The 18,395-nt window shown below is 36.4% G+C and overlaps 1 protein-coding gene across 1 annotated transcript in view; it reads left to right on the plus strand.

Annotated features, from left to right (window-relative positions):
- The first annotated feature begins 1,911 nt into the window (after positions 1-1,911).
- The window catches only part of LOC134541339 (ankyrin repeat and fibronectin type-III domain-containing protein 1), a 121,904-nt gene continuing 105,420 nt past the window's right edge, over positions 1,912-18,395 (plus strand). Inside the window, exon 1 of the mRNA XM_063384760.1 lies at positions 1,912-2,623. The gene's annotated coding sequence lies outside the window, so the exon portion shown is untranslated. The remainder of the gene's footprint in view (positions 2,624-18,395) is intronic.

The following is an 18,395-nucleotide window of genomic DNA, read 5'->3' on the forward strand; positions in this document are numbered from 1 at the left end:
GAACTGTAATAACTAAAGAAAAACAGCTTAGTAAATCATTAAGAAGGAAAAAAAACACGTAGTTTAGAAACACACAACGCTGAACCACACAACTTAGAAACGTCATAACTCAAAACTGTTGTTAACAGCCGAACTGAGAACTGTCACAAGTTATAAACAAGTTACTTAGAACTAACACAAGTTATAACTAACGATCTTAGAACTAACATAACTGTTTATCCTTCCGAAATGCTTAGGTCTAGACTGGATACATTTGGGCTGTTATCATATACTGATGTATTTTAAAGTAATAACATTGCATGTATTATTTAATTTGAGCCATCGTAATCAAAAATTACATAATCGTTACTTGCAAATTAACTTTATTTTTCGAAAGCAACCCACGATTGAATAAGTTCAATCTGTATTTCTACTGAACTCTATACACTAGTGACATACACGAGACTAGCATCCCAGAAAAAATTCAATTCACAAAATTATACTGCGACATTGTGTGCTCTTTTCCAGGGCATGGGCAGTTTTAAATGCAACGAATAATCAGTTTAGAAGATTCCAATTCAAAGTAAGCAAATCAATAATGTAAAAAACAGGATTTTGTTTTGAGTGAAGAAGAGTTCAGATTGCCGTAAATACATCTGCCAATTATAACTATGATATTGTTCACTAGAAGAAAAAAAAAGACTTTCAAATTTGGGCCTCTCCAATAAAAAAAATTCCGCTTGGAGGCATAGATGCAAGGTATTTTTATTTTAAATTGCCAAACAGAGGCATGGATATATCTCTCCTTGTGTCTATTTAGGAAAAATTAGAATTCATACGAAATAAACAATGTTTATATGGTAAATTAATAAATACAATTTTGAAGAGAAAAAAAGGTGAACCCCACATTGCCTACTCTCTAAAGATCGTCGTTTGCTGTTCTTTGACGTTTAGCTTTTAGTCATATATATGGTTTTCTGCCATTGATATGATTTTTTTTTTTTTTTTTTTTTTTTTTTTTTTTTTTACTTGTGGATGATATTGGTTTGAAAATTTGTTGTGAATTCAATGATAGAAATTGTGTTGGGAAATAACTATTGTTCTCTTCCCCCCCCTCCTTACTCATTTCCCCCCCACTTTTCTCATTCTCCCCCCCCCTCCCCAAAAAAAAAATAACTTGGTGACCCTATCGACTGAGGAATAAACGTTACAAAAATCCACCGTTTCAAAGACTCTGGCTAATTTTTAAGATTTTATGTCACAAGCTACTACATGATAGTGATACTACGGTGATAGTATCGGAAGACGAAAATTGTTTAAATAAATCTACATTCGAATACCATTCCGCCAGAACGGTTTGACTGTCACACCGCAAGAGCCAGAAAAAAAAAATAAAATATGTCGTGGACAGGATGTCCACTGTTAGTACTTTCGTACTAGGCTAGATCTAGTACTTTTATAACTTTTTTTAGTGGTGTAGTACATTTACGCTCAGATATAGTACATTATGTTTTATTCTAATTATTTTTTTAAAAAACTATGGAATGTATGTGTGTGTGGTGTGATATTTAAGTTAGAGCATTGCTATGTCATAATAACTTCCTAAATTGTTAAAACCATAACAAATTATAATTTAGTACTTTTTTTTTTCAAATCTAGTACTTTTTTCTCGCGTAAATTGGTACGACATATTTTTTCCTTGTGGACACTCTGGACTCGTGGAGTGGCTTTTTTTCCTTCCAGACGCTTTCTTTCTTCGTCGCGTGTGTTGGACGGGTTTCCCCCCTTTTCTTCTTTCTCTCTCTCTCTCTCTCTCTGTTACTCTCCCGCCTAGCAGCTGGCGTGCTAAGATGGCGGTTGTGCGGCTCTTGCCTGCCCTCCCCCCTCTTCAACGTGACGATGCTCTTTTGTTCCGCGTCTGTTGTCTGACTGGCATGGCCAGTCCTGCCTTTTTCCGCCTGGTTTTCGCTTCCAGAGCGCGCAGGTAGCGGGCGTACCGCAGGTGCTACGGTCGTAGTTTTCGACAAGTATAACGGTCATTCTTTATTTAAAAACGAAAACTCTACTAGACTTTCATACGGGAAGCCATCGCTACATCGGCCGTGCTATAGAAGGAAAAAAAAAAAACCGAAGCTTCTATCGCAGGGTTCAACGGTTTTTCTCCCGTTCGAAAAAAAAAACATAAACAAAAACAAGTTTGACCGCTTCGAGACAGCGCTTCGATCGGTTGTGTTTTTTTTTAACGTGTTTCTTTTCTTTGATGATGGTTCGAATCTTTTGGAACCGGGAGCTTTTCAAGAACGGCAGGTGTTTGCGTGTGTTCTAGGTGTCGTCGGGTGCTGTGCGTTGCGAGCGATGTAGGCGGTTTTTGAAAAAAATTCGGTTTTGTGAGGTTATGTTGTGCGCGACGCGAGTGCTTGGAGAGTGATGTACGAAGCTTCTCTCGTCTGGCGGATAGTCCGTCTCAGGGAATCTTGAACCGAGGCTACTGGCCTGGCCGAGCGGAGAGTGTATTGTTGACATGGGATGTCTTCTCCGAGTGGAATGCGTGCCCGGGCACTGGGGGAAGTGTGGAAGTCGAGGAGGCAAAGTTGGACGGCGCCTGGTTGCTGAGGATTTTCGAAATAATTGCAGGTGCATCGAGGTAAGTCCTCTTTTTTTAATTTTTTTTTACTCATAAACACACACACACACACATACATTTCTTGTACTGTCAAAAGGCCCGGACACAATTGAATTGAATTCAATATATATATTTTCCGTTGTACAAATCGGGTGGCAGCATTTTTTAAATTTTTTTTTACCTATTTGGAAAGTACGCCGTTGTGTTTTTTGCAGCGTAGGTGCATGGTGCGAAAGTAAATAAACAAAAAAGGGAAATGATAATTCGGCACAGTAAAATCATCATAACGAATTTTTTTTTAAATTTAATTGATCTGATAATTTATTAAATGACGGCGAAGTAGGAAGTTCGCAGTCTCTGGTTGGTCGGAAACATATCGAGGTTTTTAAGCAGTAACAGCCTAGAGATAAATCTACTTATACTACCTTAGGACTTAACGCAATTTAACATTGCAGCTGGTCATTTTGAATTGATGTGTGTACGTATAGTACTATGTAGTGTTTGCTTTTATTTTCTTACCTCTGAATTAGAATGTTATAAAAGGTAAAAATATCCCTGAAAAGAAATTATTTTTGCTTAAATTATTCATTGTTTAAAGACATTGTTTATCAAATAGCTTTTAGTAACATTAGCTTTATGAACATTTTAAAATCAATTTTAATCCGTTCCAAGCTTTGGCACATGGATATTTCATCTCTAGGCTGAACATTAGATGGGCAAAAGTCTTCATTTTGTCTTGGAATGGTCAAATTGTTTGGAAAAATTTCTTTCTTCGCTTTGTCCCGTATTTGTGGTCGCGAAAAATTTCAATTATCTATAGTCATGCAAATAAAAACACACTAAAAGTATTTTTTTTTATTCTTGTTAGTAAAAACTGTTAGGCTGTGAACTTAAAAATTTTGGTCTATAAAAATTGAGAGTTAAGTAGTACTTTGGCATTAAATGTCAAATTATCTCTCCCCGTTATCAAATTCTGACTATACGTACCAACGTTCCTGCTAAAGTATAATGCTATGTTCATAATGATTTTACATTGTGGTGATATCGATGCACGGATAGTCATCAGAACAAAGTGAAGGACGCACGCTAGTAGCGATGTTAATGGACCGCAAATTATAGTTCGAAAAACGTCACTTCGTAGTGCTGTGGTATGATGAAATATTTTTAACATGACTTGATGTTCTATTTAAAAACAGCTTTGTTCTCATTGGCCCAATCAAGTGTAGGTCGAGTTTCATTTGTCGAGCAGATAAACTAACAGGAAAAAAAATAATACAATAATAAAAAAACTGAACTGTGGTGACGTGAGTGTAAATATATGACAAAAGTTAAGCGAGTTTTTTTTTTTTTATGAACTGCATCAATACAGACACGTTTTGCTTAAACCTTCGGATGTGAAGTATTTAATTTGTCCCAGAGCTTATTTAAATACACTGGTAAAGAAATACAGTTTGTCCATAAAATAATGTCCCAGCTTCAATGGTATATTATAACAGTTTAATTAAGACTATTTACAACAAATCACACATAAAACTGAAGGTAAACTGACTTAGTTTTCTTTACAAATGTTCAATATGTGCACCTTTAGTTATACGGCACACATTCAACAAGAAGTCAAATTCTTCCCACATTTTGGTTAACACGTCCGGAGTAAATAGCAGCGATAGCGTTATTCAATTCTGTCTCAACCCTAGCAAATCCATTAGGTAGCGGCGGAACGTAGACAAGATATTTTATAAAAAGCCACAAAGGAAAAAAAAATCACTTGGTGTCTTATCAGATGAACGTGTCTACGACCAATCCAACGGTCGATGTTCAACAATTCTCGTACAGGGAGATTACAATGGGAGAATTGGCTCCATCCTGTTGCCAATTAAAGTTCACAGGTTCATACCTCTACTGATTGGGGAAAGAGCCATTCTTTCTATTCGCGCTGCAAGCGAGAGAAAAACAAACAAATCAGTGTTCCCGCATGCGTTTATCCAAAACTGTTTGAATTACTCTCTGATTGTGACCTTGAACCAACACACTACAAAGCTTACAGTTGATAACTATTAAATTTTTATAAATGGGTAATTCTTTTATGGACATACGTGATGCGTTGAAACACGTGCATACAAAAGGATACTAGATTATGCAACTTCAGAAACATCATCAGCCAATGGGAGAAGTACGTCGAACGAGGAAGGCCAATTTTTGTTTGTCAGCTCACGGCGTGCTCCATGTTGATTAGAGCCTAAAACATTGACCAGAATGTAGCAGGGCCGTATTTACGCGCAGGCTATCTAGGCTTGTAGCCAATGGGCCCGCACCACAAATGGGGGCCCGCACCACACGACACTGCGATGTGGATCTTCATATATTCTTAAAATACGCGTCGACATAGTGCCCAGTTGGTTTTGTGTGGATTAATTGCGCCGAACTAAACTCTTCTGTGGAAAGCTGATGTATGAGTTGTGTCAGCATTTAGAAATTTTCGATTATTTTCCTTTGGTTTTGGTGTCACTTAATTCCTTAACCTCTAAGTACTGTTTGGTTACATTGTCTAGTTTAATGATAAACTAATTTTTTCAAAAAATAGAAAATTGATCATCAATATGAGTTTTGTAGGTCAATTAAAACAAAACTACCCACCCGGACCCTGGCAAGAGGCACTGGAAGGGGATACTCAATATACCTCCCCCCCCCCCTTTCCCCTTAGAGAGGGCCCGCACCACTGACTCAGCCTAGGGGCCCACAGGCAGTAAATCCGGCCCTGGAGTGTAGTGTTTACTTATATGCGTGGTCAGTCACCATTCCCGCCATGTTTTGTGTGTGGGAAACGGTGATGTCGAGGTAAAAAAAAAATGACAATTACTTCACAGCTTACCGTTTCCCGACAGTTCATAACTAACTCCATGCTTCGACCATGGAGGTAACCAGTAAAGTTGGAAGGTGCAATCTTTTCCATTTTTAATAATTGAAGTCGAAATGGAACGACCCCTCTACCACCGTTTCCCATCTGGACAGAATGACTATTTTTGACGTGACAACGTCTAATAAATCGATGAACGCCGGCTGCACGCACGAAAAAGGATGACTTATTGTCCCGTTACGCACATTGTTACGTTACGCTTTGTCCCGTTGCGCTCATTGTACGCTTGCGCCAGATCTATCTCTCTTCCACTCGATTGGAACAACCATCGATTTGACTTTTTCGAGGCACATTAAACTTGAAACACTCCTATTCGTTTCCTACTTTTCCTATCATCGGCCTATCCTTAACAGAATAACACAAACATGTATAAAAGTTATAGTTAAAATAATCTATTCGTTAAAGTAATAAACATATTTGAATTAATGAGTGCAAATAAAAGTAAATTTATCAATTAAATTGTAGATTTCATTTCACTCCTTCTTTGTATCCATACAAAATAGTGATAATTCAATAAAAATGATTCAATTTTATTCATAAAGTATGCAATAATGTCATCAATGTTTTGTTATGACGTCACGTTAAACTATCGTCCGTAAACCGACTTTACAGACAGCCAATTTTTTTTGTAATCAGGAAATTTAACTTAATTTGTATCCTAGCTGGTGTTCTGTTAAGATATTTGTTCAACAATAAACATTTCGTGATGGCATTATTTCAAGCGGTTTCTTCTATAATTAGCTATGGCATTATTTTTGCAAGCAAAATTGCTAACCAGTTGACTTCTTTAAATCCAGACCAGACATCCTACTTCATAGACCAATGTTGACATGATTTTGACACTTGTACATTGGTACACACAAATTTTCCACCGCTCAAATTTTCGTGCTAGCTTCGTATCCACTATCAGTTTATGAACGTACACTGTTAGAAACTTCTTTAAATTAACGGACTTTTTAACGAAGAATTTACTTTAAAATAGGGGAAGAGTTCTTTGTATGCTTGGATCTAAAAAAAAAAAATAAAGTAAATACACACGTAGGCAAAAGAAGAGTTTTTTCCTATAGAACTTAACCAATTTTTGAAACTTTTGTTAAAGTATACGAAGAAAATTTTTTTTGGATTTATGTTAATGTTCATTGTCCGTAAATTTAAGAAGATCCCGTGTTATTTGTAAACCTGTGTTCTTCCTAAAAAATTAGGGTGAAATGTTTTTTATCACGAAGGAGAGATCAAATAATATATTTTTTTTCCCCCTTTCCGTTTGAAATTCTGCTCGCAAAACAAAGACTCAACAATGGTTTTCTGGCATACCTTTCCGGTAACGCTTTCGATTGCAACCCCACGTATTCCGATAAAGATCCGATACCCACTGGATCTGGGTGGATGGTAAGGAGGGGGGGGGGGGAAGGGGAATTGTGTACACACATTTCGTGACTTGGCAGCCTTAGCAGTATCAATTGCCCCCGTGGTTGGGGGGAGGGGTTTCCTTGTACGATACAATCGGCGTGTATATATGACGCAACGACTCTCAGAACCGGTATGCTTGTATAGGTATGAGGCGTTCATGCACAAAAAAAATTTCCTGTTCTTTTACAAAAATCCCTTTGGAAACCAGTTGTTGCCGAGAAATAGTTTTGTAAAACTGAAAGAAAGATATTGCCACTTTATACAACACGCGTCAGTGGTAATTTTTTTTTTTGCATGCATGAAATACGTTTTTTCGAGATAATAATGAAACGGGAATACGAAAATTGGCGCATGGTTAAAATTAAACTTAATTTTGGTTTTTATTCACATTTACGTATGCAGTTAATACTGGAAAGCTATATTCAGGTTGGATGGTTCACAAATATTTTGTTTAACTATTTGAGGTACCGTGACAACACAAAGCGTAAAAGCCTGGGTAAGAATACGAATCCAGTATTACTGCGAACGCTATTTAATGGTGATACGGTTGCTTTCATGCAAATGTACAAAAAAAATTGGTTGTCTGTAATGTCGGTTTACGGACGATAGTTTAACGTGACGTCATAAAAAAACATTGATGAAATGATTGCATACTTTTATGAATAAAATTGAATCATTTTTATTGAATTAATACTATTTTGTATGGATACAAAGAAGGAGTGAAATGAAATCTACAATTTAATTGATAAATTTACTTTTATTTGCACTCATTAATTCAAATATGTTTATTACTTTAACGAACAGATTAAGTATTTTAACTATAACTTTTATACATGTTTGCTATTTAACTTGTTCCAATCTGTGTTATTCTGTTAAGGACAGGACGATGATAGGAAAAGTAGGAAACGAACGGGAGTGTTTCAAGTTTAATGTGCCTCGAAAAAGTCAAATCGATGGTTGTTCCAATCGAGTGGAAGGGAGATAGATGCGGCGCAAGCGTACAATGAGCGTAACGGGACAATGTGCATAACGGGTCACTTTTTCGTGCGTGCAACCGGCGTTCATCGATTTATTAGACGTCACGTCAAAAATATTTTTTTTTTCATTTTGGGGGCTATATTTATAACCCCTAGCCCCCCCTGAAGGTCCTTCTCCGTAATATTAGGACTCTGAAAAAAATATATTTATGTGTGTGTGTGGCTCAGGGTTCTAGTGTCTGGGACAGTCTCTGGCGCCAAACGCGACGATGACGTAAATGGGTCAGATCCAACTGTCATGTCGCCCGCGTAGACGGTTGACGGGGGGGGGGGGGAGGGGGAACGCTATCGCAAATCTATTGGCCAGACGTACCTGGGCGGTGTGTCAAAAGATCTCGTCCGTGCGACGTGCTTCCAATTATAAGCCGAAGAACTGGGTCGGAGACATACAGTGGCGGATCCAGAGGTTCACTCTAGGATTTCAGAGTAGCCAGAGAAAAAAAAAAAGTCTTAAAATTAACTAAATTCGTATTTAATCTACTCACACTACACATGACAGCCAACCACCAGATTTTATGATTCCACAAGAAATTCATTGATTATATTAAATATTTCATTGGTTTCAGAAACAATCAACTCCCCCCCCCCCCTCCTTGGATCCGCCACTGGAGACATAAATAAAAAACACGGAAAGTACCAAAAGTACCATCCTAACACGGGTTTTCTTTTGGGCTCGAGATAATACTTTGATCCGAAATGAGAGAGATAAAAATAAAAAAAAAGGTGAGCAAACCTTTTAAGTATACTCGCCAGCATGGGCGTAGATCCCGGGGGGGCCAGGGGGGCCCGGCCCCCCCCTGGAATTTATGGGCCCCCCCTTGGGGGGGCCCACTTCGTGATTTTAAAGTTAATGGTGTACACATCATATATATATCAGATTATTATTTACAACGACGACAGACACTTTGACATGCTTTACATTCATACCTTCGAGTTCCGTAGTTATTTTCCCCTACCCCTTCTGCGAAAGCCATGGTATGGAGTTTTCCAGTGAGAACTTTGAAACCCTTAATTCCTAGAAACCGTTCATTCCAAAGGACGAAGCTAGGGTAGGGTTCCGTTAGCATTTCCTCCCCATTGTTACCCACACTACCTTGTCCTCTGAAACGACAGTATTAAAGGTTTCAGGTAGTCTGTTTTTAAAGTGGTTTTGCTCTCGTGTGCGCCAGTCTTCTGCTTTCTTGGCAAACATCAACATGGATAAGTTCGTGACGCGGAAGACACGGAAAACAGAATCTGTTTCTCACCTGGTAAGCTTGATTGTTTTATAAGTAGTGACTATTATTTAGGTAATATATTTTATTTAAGTGATTATGTAATATTTTTTCCAGTAAATAAACAACTTAATACTTTAACAGTAATTATAGCAGAATTTAGTTTATTTACGAACTGAAACTTATATACCATTTTCTGAAATTTTTTAGCTCATCTTCATTCTGTAAGGCTAGCTGCTCTGTACGTTACATGTGAATATACAGGGAATAATTTTTTTCCTCGTCAATATGGAATTTAAAATCACTCCCCTTTTATTATCAATCGATAATTTTCACAATTCATGGCCGATAATCACTTTATAACATTTGTTATTTGATAACTGCAACACTGCACGAGTAAACAGAAGTAAGAGTGAGAAAGAAGTATTTAAACGTTACACATCCGTATTTAAGTTAATAAGGAAGCAAACGCGTCTATTTAATAACTAATCAAGCGGCATATTTTAACTTAATAATTCACTGCCAAAACACTGATTATACTAAATATAAGCCAAGAAATGTATGTAGTTTAATTAGCTGAAGGATAAATTTCATAGTTCTATCTCCGAGATTGTTCATTTGTATCATTAAGTTTTTTTTCTTTTTTACCTGGTTGATGCCTTTACTAAATAAAATATTCTTTAAGGGTTTTAATATGATTCGATCGTTCATTTGATGTTGATCCGTTTATTAGCTTTGGCGCTTTGGGTTTTTAGGGCGCAACAAAAACTTTGAACAAAGAATTTCACGAACAGCATTTGAATCGCAGTAATTATGTGATGTGGCATAAAAAAAACCGACAAAGTGCGAGTCTAACTCGCGCACGAAGGGTTCCGTACCATTATCTATAAAAACGGCAAAAAAAAAAAAAATCATGTCTGTTGTATGGGAGCCCCACTTAAATATTTATTTTATTCTGTTTTAGTATTTCTTGTTATAGCGGCAACAGAAATACATCATTTGTGAAATTTTTTCTGTTTTCACGTTTATTGTATGGGAGCCCCCTTAAATATTTGTTTTATTTTAATTTAATCATTTATTTTTAAATTGAAATTAGAATAAACACTTTTGGAAAATGGTAATGTATCGGTGGGGTGTTATATATTTGCATTATATTCACGTATATTATTTTTATATATTTTTTTCGTGGATATTTTATGTATTTAGGTTACCAAATTATTCAAACATGTTTGAGAGATCACTGCTTATAGTAATTAATTAATAATTACTAAAACAAATTTTGCTCTGCTTTATTGTTAATATCACTTACGTAAAAATAAAGTGTATAACATACGAGCTTATCATCCAGAGAAGACTTGTTTCGGTTGACCTCTAGCCAAGGGCGCCCATATGATAATTTGTAGGGGGGGGCCAGACTTAGGGGTATGAAGTATTTTTAATATTTTGGAAGACAACTGCGGCTTGTTACTAGCCATAAAATAGTTCCAGTTCTGACCCTATTAAAATTTTTTGTCCTGTTACTAAAATACTAGACTACAGTACTCATTCGCTATAAAAAATCTATATTGGCTACTTTATTAATTAATTATTAACTATTTTATTGAAACAAATGAATTTTTAGCAACAAAAATGCAGGAATACAGTCCTTATACTTTTGCAGCGTCTCGGGTACACGGATATCAAGAATACAGTCCTTCAACTAATTGCTCTCTTTACCCATAAATAAATGTCGCGTACAAATTAAATTAAAATAATTATAAAGTTTAAAAAGTGTTGGTCAAAAGATTCAACTTTGGGAGAGAAGCGATTTAAATATGTTATCACAGTCAGAAAACAGTTGTTTTTAAATGTAACACCTGAACTACGCTTATAATTATAGTCAAAAATTGTTTCACAATTAAATGTATATTACTATGTTTAGATATGAATCATAATTGCTTATCATTTAGAATTAGCACAGATGGATTCAGTAGTCGAGGACTATAAGTTTATTTAGTGATAGAAAAGCGCAGAAAAAATTAGTTTATTATTTAACTAGACAATTTAACCAAACAGTATTTAGAGGTTAAGGAATTAAGTGACACCAAAACCAATGAAAATAATCGAAAATTTCTAAATGCTGACATAACTCATATATCAGCTTTCCACAGAAGAGTTTAGTTCGGCGCAATTAATCCACACAAAACAACTGGACACTATGTCGACGCATATTTTAAGAATATAAGAAGATCCACGTCGCAGTATAATTTTTTTTTCGTGTCGTGTGGTGCGGGCCCCCATTTGTGGTGCGGGCCCATAGGCTACAGCCTAGATAGCCTGCGCGTAAATACGGCCCTGATAAACCCTTAAATAACATGTTCAGTACTTAACTTCAGAATTAAGAGTACATTAGAACCTCGATTTTACGGAGCCCGGACTCAACGAAGCCGCGATTTTACGAATACATTTTTCAGGAACCATCTAAAATTCGGAAAATTTGACACCAAAATATATTTAATAAAAAATTTAAAAAACTATGAAAACATATAAAAATATTAATTTTAATGCACAGCGTATTCATATTTTTAAGCTAATACTACATCCATTTACCGTTAGTGAATATTGTATACGTTATTGCGTCATCAAACTCAAAATCGAAAAGAAAAAAATGGACTAGGTACACTATTTGTCGCAAAGTTCGAAATTTCTTCGATTGAAAAATTATGTCAAGGCTGTAAAAATATTAATTTTACTGCAAATGAACTATACTCAACATTCCTTACCCATTCCAACATTTCCAGCTCGTGAGCATAGCAACTGAGCTTGAAACCTTGTGAAGCGTGAGAGAAAGAAACGATATTGAGTACCTAGCTACTTCCTCTCCTTTCCGCTAATATCCAGCAACCCATGCAATTAGGCATTATCTTGACATGTGTCGCATTCATTACCTTCGCTGCATCGGTTTCCCAGTAAAAAACGCTCAAAAATGGTATAAGTGACGCAGCAAGTAGACGTGACGAGCGGGTTTTTAACTAAGCTTTTTTTAACTTACTATACAAACAAATAATTCCCTATGGCTATCACAAATTCAAGGGCTTCTCGCACTAAAATGTACTGTGTTTTTAATGGATGTCTGTCGTTACAGAGCAGCGTTTTTCTTCACCAAATAAGCCTATGATTAGAGACCGTAAATATTCGTGGATTCCTTTCGAGACAGGCTGGAATCCAAACTCGTTTAGCTTAATGCTGCGTCAGTGATTGGACCGCAATTTACCTGAAGGACTCTGAGCCAATGGCAAACACTCAACAAAAGAAGTATCGAATCATAATAATCGCAATAAACAGGTGTCCCGAGTCGGTAGCCAATAGCCAGGTGATATTTGCCCGAGTACATAGAGAATCGTGGAGTATATCCTAGTGGTCATTGAAACCGCGAATTTTTCCAATCCCTACCTATGATCACTTTTATGAAACAATACAGGTGTACACTGAACTGTGTGCTTGTTCTCCTCGATTATGTTACTAAAAGTGCGTTCATTAATATTTTTCAAGCCGATCTGTTAAAGATTAACTGATAAATATGATAAGGTGAAGTCCATAAAAATGCAAGGCAGGGAATTCTTCCAGCCATGGGCGTAGATCCCGGGGGGGCCAGGGGGGCCCGGGCCCCCCCTGGAATTAATGGGCCCCTCCTTGGGGGGGCCCACTTCGTGATTTTAAAGTTAATGGTGTACACAACATATATTATTTATATATATATATATTTATATATATTTTTATATATATTTATATATATTTATATATATTATTATTATTTACAACGACGACAGACACTTTGACATGCTTTGCATTCCTACCTTCGAGTTCCGTAGTTATTTTCCCCTACCCCTTCTGCGAAAGCCATGGTATGGAGTTTTCCAGTGAGAACTTTGAAACCCTTAATTCCCAGAAAACGTTCATTCCAAAGGAAGAAGCTAGGGTAGGGTTCCGTTAGCTTTTCCTCCCTATTGTTACCCACACTACCTTGTCATCTGAAACGACAGTATTATAGGTTTCAGGTAGTCTGTTTTTAAAGTGGTTTTGCTCTCGTGTGCCCCAGTCTTCTGCTTTCTTGGCAAACATCAACATGGATAAGTTCGTGACGCGGAAGAAATGGAAAACATAATCTGATTCTCACCTGATAAGCTTGATTGTTTTATAAGTAGTGACTATTATTTAGGTAATATATATTTTATTTAAGTGATTATGTAACGTTATTTTTTCCAGTAAATAAACAACTTAATACTTTAACAGTAATTATAGCAGAATTTAGTTTATTTACGAACTGAAACTTATATACCATTTTCTGGAATTTTTTAGCTCATCTCCATTCTGTAAGGCTAGCTGCTCTGTACGTTACATGTGAATATACATGGAATAATTTTTTTCCTCGTCAATATGGAATTTAAAATCACTCCCCTTTTATTATCAAACGATAATTTTCACAATTCATGGCCGATAATCACTTTATAACATTTGTTATTTGATAACTGCAACACTGCACGAGTAAACAGAAGTAAGAGTGAGAAAGAAGTATTTAAACGTTACACATCCGTATTTAAGTTAATAAGGAAGCAAACGCGTCTCTTTAATAACTAATCAAGAGGCATATTTTAACTAAATAATTCACTGCCAAAATACTGATTATACTAAATATAAGCCGAGAAATGTATGTGGTTCAATTAGCTGTAGGATAAATTTCATAGTTCTATCTCCGAGATTTTTCATTTGTGTCATTAAATTTTTTTTTTCTTTTTTACCTGGTTGATGCCTTTACTAAATAAAATAGTCTTTAAGAGTTTTAATATGATTCGATCGTTCATTTGATGTTGATCCGTTTATTAGCTGTGGCGCTTTGGGTTTTTAGGGCGCAGTGTTATAGCGGCAACAGAAATACATCATTTGTGAAATTTTATTCTGTTTTCACGTTTGTTGTATGGGAGCCCCCGTAAATATTTGTTTTATTTTAATTTAATCATTTATTTTTAAATTGAAATTAGAATAAACACTTTTGGAAAATGGTAATGTATGGGTGGGGTGTTATCTATTTGCATTATATTCACGTATATTATTTTTATAGATTTTTTCATGGATATTTTATGTATTTAGGTTAGCAAATTATTCAAACATGTTTGAGAGATCACTTCTATAGTCATTAATTGATAATTACTAAAACATATGTTGCTCTGCTTTATTGTTAATATCACTTACGTAAAAATAAAGTGTATAACATACGAGCTTAATATCCAGAGAAGACTTGTTTCGGTTGACCTCTAGCGCAAAATTCTTAAATTAAATTCACGGGCCCCCCCTGGAAATCCTACAGATTTGCGCCCATGCTTCCAGCTCATCAACCCTACCCTGGATAGTCTCGTCTATGTTCAGTCGTCTCTGGCAAGGATTGGACAAGTTTGCAAACTCAAATATAAATTTATTTTAGTAGCACGCGTCTTACGAAAAGGAAATATATCCAAGAAAGGCATGTCGGACAACCTACTGTCACCACACAAAAGTTAACATGATGCAATGCGTGGTGCAACTGTGTTTAGTCGCTGTGATGTCACTTTTATATCACTCGTGCAATGAGGCAAGTTGTGGAATGCTAAAAAAATAAGGGGAACGCAGGGGAGGGTAGAGGGAAGACGGCAGTCATTGTTTTTACTATTTTATATTATATATATATTCCGTTCAATAAATTATAACATGTATCTTCACGGGGTGGGGTGTTTAAAATTTTATGAAGATAACGATTTTACGAATGCAATCCAAGCGACCGTGAGCGTACGTAAAATCGAGATTCCAGTGTAAATTGCTTCCGAGTCTACTGAAGGTAGCGGAATCCTTATCCCTTTAAACACTTTTGAAGGGGAAAAAGTGGTTTTCCTCTAAATTCAAAATTCCAACATAAATTTTACGTTGTAGACTTTTCTGAACAATAATTCTTATTTGAGTAACTTTAAAGGTGTTAGCTTACCTTAAAATTTGTGAATATTCTGAGCGGATGTGACGAATGAGGAAAACTAAGAAACACTACATAATAACAATGGTTTTTATCTTTACACTTTTCACTGATTTATTTACACTTAAGTTATCTTTACTGACTGAATACACTAAACTAAATCTAGACCAGATGCATAAAACTGTAGACCTAAAGACTATTGAAAAATCTGTTTTGAGATGTTATTTGTGAACATACACATTATTATGACGAAAAAGTAGCAAAACATTTCGCCGTCTACAAGTACATGTCAACTGTCGCGTCGTCTAACTCTGACTTGTCTAAATCTGTTGCGTTGTGTTATCGAGTGAGCTTGGGCAGGATTACGAAGGGGAATGACTCGCCACGGGCGTTGCGCTTGAACAGCGTTTTCTCCCTGTTCACAACACCTTATATCGCAGCAGCAGAAACTAATGCTTCAACTAACATAAAAAATGAAGTAGACATGTAAAAAACGATATACAATAATATCTTCGTGTTGAACCACTTCTACATAATACCGAATTTAAATAATTTTCTTTAAAGTAAAACACCTGACTACACTATATTTTTTTTCCTTCCCTGAAAGCTAGGGGGGGGCCACGGCCCCCCCCTGCCCCCGGGTATGGGCGCCCTTGCCTCTAGCGTAAAATTCTTAAACCGCAGAATTCACGGGCCCCCCCTGGAAATCCTACAGATTTGCGCCCATGCTCGCCAGAGACGTCTGTATACACATGGGCGTAGCCAGATTGTTTTTTTTAGGGGTTCAACCCCCCCCCCCCCCCCTTAGCAACAAATCTTTAATTAATTTCTTATTCATCAGTCAAACATATTTCATATTAAAATTAATAAAAATTTTACCATTACAATATTTAAATTTAAGTACCGAAAACTGCTAAATTAGCACTATTTTACACCTTAAAATCCAAATTTTCCCGGGGGAGGACCCCCGGACCAACCGGCTTTAATACGGGGGAGGGGGGTTGCCATGCTTCTTAACACCCCTCATACACAAATCCTGGCTACGCCACTGTGTGTACATAGTATAATATAACCTCGGTAACGAGAGCAAATTCTCGTGTTCTCATGGTTGCAAATACACTTCTTGTGATACGAATCTCTCGAGAAACGAAATGTAGCGTGGGATTCTTTAAAATAAAATCCGAGCTTGGTAAAAAAAAAAAAAACGAATCACACGTAGTTTCCGCTCCCGCCGCTAGAATTCGCTGCCGGATCAGCTACGTCGACTATTGAATCATTTTTATTAGCAGACAGAAATTTTTTTTATATTAACGAAAAAGGCACCTGTAAAAGCGAAAAATGACATGGGAAAAAATAAACAAACCAAACCCCGGCTTTGGACCTGATTTTCGACAAGAGATTTTATTTAAAGAAAAAAACCTGTCCATCCTGCTATATAGTTACCCTTTTTTTATATTTGTAAACTTTTATTCGTGCCATCGGGGGAGCTGAATTTTTGCCCCTTGGAAGGGCAGCCCTTCAGGATTTTTCTGACAGTAGTGTTTTTGAAAGGTTGTCTGAATTGTTGTCCCTTGGATGGGCAGCCGAGGCATATATATATAAAAAAATGGAAAATATAATCGAACATTCAACTTTTTGACTTGTTAATGTACGTAGTTAATTCTGGAAAGCTATTCAGGGAACGGTTTACAAATATCTTCAACTATTGGGGGTGCTGGGATTACACACAGCTTAAATGCCCGGGTAAGAATTCGAACCAAGTATTACTGTTGTTGTAGTGATAAGAGTTGTTTTCATGTAAATGTTAAAATTTTACATGACAATTTCTGTTTTATTTACAAAAAAAAAGAATTACGCCGTAGGGATACGTAAATGAACTCATTGGTAAACTAATGTGTTTGTGATGGTGATTTACACACAGCGAAAGTGCCACGTGTTTTTGTTTACTAATAAATTACGATGAAAACTTCGCCAGAACGAAGTCTGGCGTCCTTGCTGTCTCTGCGTCTCTGCTTTGGTAGAGTGCTGCTACCTTGTGAGGAAACTGTTAACTTCGTGAACCTAGCGCCGACGTGTTGTGTCGCTCCCACGCGGCGGTGCTTCGAACTACGAGAGCAAAGAATCTCTATTTCGCCAGACGCGTGGTATTTCCTTCAAGGAAATAAAAAAAGCGAATGCTTGCTTGCGCACATACTAATAATTTCTTTAGCATTTTAGCAGACGAACGATTGACTATTTTCTTGAGGTCAGGAAACAGTAATTTCATGACGATATAAATTTTTTAACGATTATTAATTGTCAACGAAATGAAAGGAAAATGATAACAATGGGAATTCATACCAATGTGTATTTTTTTCCTCAATAACCTCATATGATATCAAATCCTAGTAATTAGCTGGCATATGATGCTTTCTCTTTTCTTCTTTAGATTTATTTCACAAACATGGATATTTTCACACTTCTTCAATGAACTTTTTCCATCGACATGATACCAATTTAAAGCGAACGGGAAGTACGACCCAATACCGCGCGAAAGGAAAAAAAAAAAGATGTTATTGTTTATCTGCGCATGCGCGAAGTCAGCGACAGAAGTGAAAACTTAAAACTATGAACAAACAGTTGTTATTTCTGGATATACAAATTAATTTTTGATAAAAATCAGGGACGTTTTCGCAATTTTTACGAAAAAAATATTATCACACAACAAATTTGTTTCATAACGTTAGTAAAATAACTCCTAAATTACTATAAAATACGCATTGCATAGAAATTGTAGGTATTAAAAAAAATTATGTTCTTAATTTTTAGGTTATATTGCTACAAAGACTCCGTTTTCTTCGTTATTCAAACTATATATCTATATGAGAATAATAAATGTATTTTATACTCACTTTTAACTGCATACACACATTCGATTCACATATGCACAGCACTGATATACAGGGACTGAAGACGCGTATTAATAACATTTGTGTTGGTATATGTCGTGTGCATTACTTGTCGACCTGTGTTATGTGTACTGGCTGCGCGCGCACCACTGAGTGTGTTTGTGTGTATGTATATATATATATATTTTTTTTTTTTTTCACAGCTGACGTCACGTGACTATGTCGATGACGACTTACATGAATTTACTCCCTATCCAAACCTTCCCCTAGAAGTTTTCACTTTAAAAATAGCCTAGAACCGAACACCTGGCGACTTCGCCAACATACCGAACGTAGCGAACACAGCTGTGTGT

This window comes from Bacillus rossius, chromosome 18 (assembly GCF_032445375.1).
Source record: "Bacillus rossius redtenbacheri isolate Brsri chromosome 18, Brsri_v3, whole genome shotgun sequence".
NCBI lineage: Eukaryota > Metazoa > Arthropoda > Insecta > Phasmatodea > Bacillidae > Bacillus > Bacillus rossius.